This window comes from Octopus sinensis, linkage group LG6, assembly GCF_006345805.1.
Source record: "Octopus sinensis linkage group LG6, ASM634580v1, whole genome shotgun sequence".
NCBI classification, from domain to species: domain Eukaryota; kingdom Metazoa; phylum Mollusca; class Cephalopoda; order Octopoda; family Octopodidae; genus Octopus; species Octopus sinensis.
The window spans coordinates 80,513,297-80,520,838 of NC_043002.1; the positions used below are offsets into that span (position 1 = coordinate 80,513,297).

Here is a 7,542-nt window from a genome sequence, read left to right on the forward strand (position 1 = left end):
AGAGTAGAAGCTATTTTCGGGACAGTAATGGCAATGATGGCCGTATAAGTGATAATAGATGCGAAAACAGCAGCAGCAGCTGCAGCAACAGTAGAGGCAGTAGTAGCAGCAGCAGTAGTAGTAGTAGTAGTAGTAGTAGTAGTAGTAGTAGTAGTAGCAGCAGCAGCAGCAGAAGTAGTAGTAGTAGTAGGAGGAGGAGGCGCGATAGCAGTAGTAATAGTAGTAGTAGCAGTAGCAGCAGCAGCGATAAAAGTAGCAGCAGCAGCAGTAGTACTAGTATTAGTAGCAGTAGTAGTAGTAGCGGCAGCAGCGATAATAGTAACAGTAGTAGTAGTAGTAGCAGCGGTAGTAATAGTAACAGGAGAAGTGGTAGTAGTAGTAGTAGTAGTAGTAGTAACAGCAGCATCAGCGATAATAATAGCAATAGTAGTAGTAGCAGTGGTAGTAATAGTAGTAGCAGCAGCAGCGTTGGTAGCATTAGTAGTAGTAGTAGTAGTAGTAGTAGTAGTAGTAGTAGTAATGCACGTGGCTGCAGCGTCGGTGGTAGTAGAGATGAATTGTTCTGCTGTGGTCTCAATGCAATATGAAAGACTGTTGTTACATGTCAATTATCGCTAACTCTGGACTTAAATTTTTTTTAATATTCTACTATAATAACACCATCAAATTATCATTGTCTTTCGGTATTTTTTTAAAACGTTTTTTCGAATGTTGTTATTTTCTTTTTTTATGGTCTTATTTGTTCCACTGGTTCTTTATTAATTTTCTTTTTGGAATTTTAAAAAATATAGTTTTTATAATGTTTTTCGCTTGTAATATTTTATAACTGTTTCTTCATAATCACGTTATCATTATAACGTTGTTCGTTTATCTTTTCTGCTTTTTTTTCCCCTGATATGAGCAGCAAATCTGGCTAGTTGGATAGCTGGCTGTTTGGCTGGCTGGTGTCTCTCTGACGCGGCCTCTTTCACTCTCGAACACGTACGCACAATCTCTTAAAGACCATCACCGTTAATTTTTGCAATGGCGTATTAAATATATGTAGTGAAGAAATCAATAGAAATATGATACAAATGCATACATAATATACACACACAAATACATTCTTTTATTCTTTTACTCGTTTCAGTCATGCTGGAGCAGAGCCTTATTGGGTTTTTAGTCGAAGAAATCGACACCAGGACTTATTCTTTCTAAACCTAGTTCTTATTCTATCTCTGTCTTTTGCCGAACCGCTAAGTTTCGGGGACGTACACACACCAACATCAGTTATCAAGCTATGGTGATGGTGGGATGACAAACATACACAAACACACACACACACACATCTATATTTTTTTAAATATAAAGTGTATACCATATTTTTTATACAGAGGGGAGACGTTTGACAGGACTCCTTACTTACTAGAAGGAGCAGTTAAAACCCAAATCATGAAGAAAGATTTCATGAGGCACGCTGTTATAACACTAGAAGAACGAAACTGAATAAATAAATCCCGAACTCGAGTTTCTCTATTAATTGCCAAAGAAACTAATTTGGAATCTGAGGATGGTCAGCGGGAAAGCTAATTAATTGCAGTTGCAAATACGTACCGAAAACACGCGCGCAAGACAGCTATATTATTATCCATTACTTATTGAAACTTAGTGCGTAAGCGTAAACGTATTGTCCAGCAGTAAATAAACAAATTTAAAACTGTGCCCTATATAGCCTCAGAATTATAAATATCACTATCATAAAATATTTTAAAAATATGTTATGTCTTATGACTTTTATTTATGCATGCTAACCACTGGGAATAAAGTATTTTAACTCATGACCCTCATATTTACGATAGTATACTTTTATTCTTTTACTGGTTGCACCGCCTTTAGTCCAGCAAACCGACCCCAGGACTTATTCTTTTGTAAGCCTAGTAATTAGTCTATCGGTCTCTTTTCCTGGATCGCTTACTTAGGGGAACGCAAACGCACCAGCATCGGTTGTCAAACGATGTTGGGGAGGGACAACCACAAATAGACAAACATATATGTGCGCGCACACACACACTCACACACATATACGACGGGCTTCTTTCAGTTTCTGTCTACCAAATCCCCTCACAAGGCTTTGGTCAGCCTGAGGCTATAGTAGAAGACACTTGCCCAAGTTGCCACTCAATGCGATTGAACCTGGAACCACGTAGTTGATAAGTAAGCTACTTGCCACAGAGACACTCCTGACTGTGGACATGTTGCAGCGCCGCCTTTTAGTCTAACAAAACGCCAGTAGTTATTCTATTGGTCAAACTACCTTGAAGGATTGTCCTTGAGATTTGTTAATTGAAACCAACACTTAGTTTGACTGGAAACTGAAGCGTCTTATATGCAAATGGAACATCTGTAGGTATGAGTGGAATTTTTGGAATAAAAACACTTTCTCCTTTGTGACTACATGTTATGATTGTTGCCTGTAGGACAATGGTGCTTCATGAAGTAACAATTAAGCGAGTTCCATTACACATGTGAGATGGGTTAAGATTCTTAAGCAACAAAATGGCAGCACTCAGTTTTAGTGTCAAGTTATACGATGGCATCCTAGTGGGTTTAAGTGTGTTCAGAAATTCAATAGGGTGTTGAACAACCTGGTCTTGATCGACTGTTGTGAACTGATCGAAAAGTCATTTCTGGTGTATTTGTTAACTTTTGAAGAAGTTCATGATTGTGTTTATGAACAATTTCATTAGTTGGAGCTAGCATGGTTCTTTCATATAACCAGTTTTCATCAGTGTAATTGACAGATAATTAGGAAATACTTTATCCAGAAGATCCTTAAGTGCATGTAATTTCAAGTAGCTGAAGTCTTGAGTTGAATGTTAATATCCCATTACCCATTAATACTCTTAAGCTCGTATGATTACCTTATACAAGTATTCTGATGTACTTGTAAGATGATGTTTTTTCACGTCTCTAAAAGGTACGATTTTTCTAAGCATACATTGACCTCATCCTTTGGGAATAACTGACAACGTTTGACGAAAATGTCCTACAAGAACTGTTACTCCTTCCATGAGCGTCTTATTGTTTTTTATGTCTTGGAGGGTACGGTCAAGTACCTCTGGAGCTCCACGATGTAACTGTGCACTCATCCCAAACAATGAGACAAGTTTGTTGTAGAACAGTTGCCATTGCAGAGTTTTGGGAAATGTTGCACATTTGAAATTCTTTCATTGAAAGATTTAGGGGAAGCTTGAACATGGAGTGAGCAGTTCTTCCTCCATATAATGGGGTAGCTGCAATACCAGAAGATGCAGCACTAGAAGAAGGTTTGATTATATTTCCTTCCATTTAGGATAGCAGGTGAAAACGACAAAAAGATCTCGTTTTTCCATGTCTTGATATATGTCATAGCGTCTTGTGTTCGTTCGTACATATAGCGAGTACCACCTGTAAATGATTATGAGAGGATAATAAGTTGCTCCATGTTTTTGATATCACCATCTGTCTTCCTAGCATCTTAGAGATTAACATAATTTTTAGCACTTAACTCTTTTTGATTGTTACCAATGCAGCGGAGACGCTAATTCTCAACTTTAGCATACACTTCAACTAGATATTGCCGAAATAGATCTATTTGTCCCTCTGTACCAAACGACAATATCCGGCCTGGTATACTTACATTTGACAGACGTTTTGATGAGAATACTCCACCAGCATTCATTTAGTTGGTGTGTATAAATGTATTCCATAACCGAAGGATTTTCTAAGTTTATTTCAGAACAATCATTTTGCGGATGGCATTGTAAATTGTTTTAGTGACAAAATCGTGCCGCATAGGGAGGTAATATCGAGACGACATTTTAGGACAGCTGCTAATCACATGGGTGATGGCTAACACAGAAACATTACATAGCCTACACATGCGGTTGCACCTTGGGATTACAAGAGCGTCTCTGTCTCTCTCGTTCACCAGGTACTTTGTGGAAATCTCCTGTTCCTGGATTGCAAATGCATAGCCTTCAAAGTGTAATGTGATGTAGTGGTCTTGTATCCAAGAGAGGTTGTGTTTTGCCTAACCTCTACTGCTTTCTTGAAGCTTTCGGGCAGCATATCCATGCATAGTCATTTTTTTTTGCGTGCTGAGTGCTTTCTATGCAGGTCTTCTTTGAGGTAAGAGAGCCCAGCTGTTTTGGAGCTGTATAGATCATCAGAGAGTGAGAGTGCTTCTTGAGCTCGCTGCCAACTCGTACAACGTTGCTCACTTCACTTTTGAGCATTGCATTTATTTATTTTTTCTGCTGTTGTTCAGCAGGTGCTGCCTGATTGGTACCATACGCCATGCGGAGGTCATCTACACTGATCTCAGGCCTGTTCCACCTTCATTTGTTCTTAGGTGGATCCTGTCAACATCAATGTTTCTGCAGAAGTTCCCAGTTGTTGTCAGGATTTGCATGCATGTATGTATGTATGTATGTATGTATGTATGTATGTATGTATGTATGTATGTGTGTATGTATGTATGTTATGTATGTATGTATCTATGTATGTATGTATACCTGTGTTCCTGAGTCTGTGCAGAAATACACCTACACGTTTTCGAATAAGCAGAGCAAGAGTACACACACACGAAGACGGAAATTGTCGGTGAGGAAGTCACGGATGTGTGACGAACGATTTCCGGACAGTGGACATGAATTAATATAAGAACAGTAATGAAGAACGAATATGTAGTGCGTGTGTTTATTTGGCAAAGATTAAAAATGACCGTCCCGAAATACAACAATTATATATTTATTATATATTAATAAATTATATATATATATATATATATATATATATATATACTATATATATATATATATATATATATATATAGCACCTATATATATACATATATATATATGCACTATATATACATACATTTATATATATATGAGTGCGATGGGCATGGAAGTTTTTTCACACATGCGCATGTTTAAATATAGGTAAAAAGCATATTCATATTATACATAAATAGGCATATACAAATACATGCTCGTGTACATATTTGTATGCGCATATATGTGCGAGTATGTGGCGTTTATATGCAGCTGCTCATATGTTTATTGTGTATGTGTATGTTATGTAATGTATATTATATTATATATTATAGATATATATAATATATATATATATATAGATATATATTAATATTATATATATATATATATATATAGATGTGTTTATGTGTGAGAATGTGTACATGTATATGATTGAATATATATTTGCATATTAATAATTTCCCACATATACGCCTTTTATATTCCTTCATATATATAAACATATATATACATACATGTATATATATATATATATATATATATATATATATATATATATATATATATTATTTATCTCTCTATGTCGACATATACACATTGACGCACAAACATACATACACACACATGTAAATATATATACATATATACATACTTCATACCTACATACATACAATAGACATACATACATATATACACATACTTACATACACATACATACATACATACATACATACAGACATACATACATACATACATACATACATACAGACATACATACATACATACATACATACATACATACAGACATACATACGTACGTACGTACATACATACATACATACGTACATACTTACATATAAGTAGATTTTTATGCAGAGATTTTCTTAGGCTTCAGTAAGTGGCATGATGCGAAAATGATATTTGATAATCTATAATTTATCATTATTACCAATTTGTTTGGCTCGTAAGTAATTTGCTGGCAAATATAATTCGTATAATGAAATGCTGGTGAAGGTTGATAGCAGCGTGGGAAGGTGTCCGTTGTAGGAAGGTGTCTGTTGGAGGCGATGACGACGTTGGTGGTGATGTAAGTAATAATGTTGATAATGATGTTGATGATAGAGATGTTAAGGATATGTCGTTGATAATGAATGATATTGAGGAGGGGTGGTTGGTTCGGTGGCTGGCTGGCTGGCTGGCTGGCTGGCTGGTTGGGTGGTGGGTTTGTTCGGTTTTCGGTTGGCTTAGGGAAAGCATGAGGGATTTTTGTGTGTTGGTTTTTGCGGCTTTGTTTGTTGTTGTTTGTCTGCCGTTCCTTAGTGGTGGTATTTGTTGTTGATGTTGCGGCAGATGATAGTGATGATAATGATGATGATGATCATGACGGTGATGATCACGATCATGGTAATGATGATGACGACGATGATGATGATGGTGGTGGATGTGGTGGTGGTGGTGGTGGTGGTGATTATGATGATGATGGTGGTGGTGGTGATTATGTTGGTGGTAGTGTTGGATGTGATGGTGATGGTGGTGGAGGTGGTGGTGGTGATGGTGGTTATGGTGGTGTTGTTGTTAGTGGTGATTATAATGACGACGACGACGACGACGCCGAATGGTAATGGCGTCCATGACGACAACTGTGACGATGACGACGCCGATAACACCCTTGATGGTGGTGGTGGTGGTGTCGCAGGTGGTAGTGTCGGTGTAACGGCGATGGTCGTGGTGGTGATGGTGTTAGTAGTGATGGTGGTGGTGGTGGTGGTGACGGTGTCGATGATGATGATGGTGAGGAGGAGGAGGAGGAGGGGGAGCAGGGGGAAGGAGGAGGCTGAGTAGCAGAAGGAGTGGCAGGTGGAAGAACAAGAGTACTAGAAAGACGATATTGACATGATGACAACGTCGATAGCAATCTTCATGATTGCGGTGTTAGTGGTGTTGATGTTAGAGCCGTTGCTAATGGTAACAGTGATGGCGGTGGTGGTGTATGATGATGATAATGGTGGTGATAGTGGTGGTGATGATGGAGGTGGTGATGGTGGTGGTGATGGTGGTGGTTGTAGTGGGGTATGATGATGATAATGGTGGTGATTGTGATGGTGATGATGGTGGAGGTGGTGGTGGTGGTGGTGGTAGTGATGGTGGTGGTTGTGGTGGTCGTCGTTGTCGCCCTCGTGGCTCTGGCTGTGGCGGCGGCGGCGGTGGTGGAAACGGTGGAGGTAGTGGTGGCAGCAGAGGCGCTGACGATGATGATGATGATCATTCTGGCGGTATGGTGGCATAGTCGTTAAGATGGCGATGATGACAGAGGTGTTGCGAGGGTGGTGATTCTTAGTTTCTTTGTAAAATATTCCAGGATTTTTGTGGTGGTGATAGCGATGATGACGATATAATGTGAATGCCGGTGACAATGAAGAGGCAGAGATGATAATGATGATGATGAGTAGGTGCAGGCGGAGGACGAAGAGGGTGAGGGGAGGAGGAAGAGAAGGAGGAGGGAGGAGGAGCTAGAGTAGAAGTATTTTGAAGTCGAAGGATTATGAGGATAAGCATGATGATGATAAGAGGATGACGATGATGTTGATGATGATGGTGATGATGATGGTGTTGATGATGACGACGACGACGACAACAACGATGATGACGACGATGATGCGGTTGTGGCGGTGGAGATGGAGATGGTGGTGGTACTGTCGGCGGTGGTGGAGATGGTGGTGGTGCTGTCGGCGGTGGTGGAGGA

At 39.1% G+C, this 7,542-nt stretch overlaps 1 long non-coding RNA gene across 1 annotated transcript in view; it reads left to right on the top strand.

The window, feature by feature from the left end:
* Positions 1–2,061: 2,061 nt before the first annotated feature.
* Positions 2,062–7,542, top strand: part of LOC118763967 — an 8,440-nt gene continuing 2,959 nt past the window's right edge. Inside the window, exons 1-2 of the long non-coding RNA XR_004999740.1 lie at positions 2,062–2,225; positions 3,996–4,003. This is a non-coding gene — a long non-coding RNA (uncharacterized LOC118763967). The remainder of the gene's footprint in view (positions 2,226–3,995; positions 4,004–7,542) is intronic.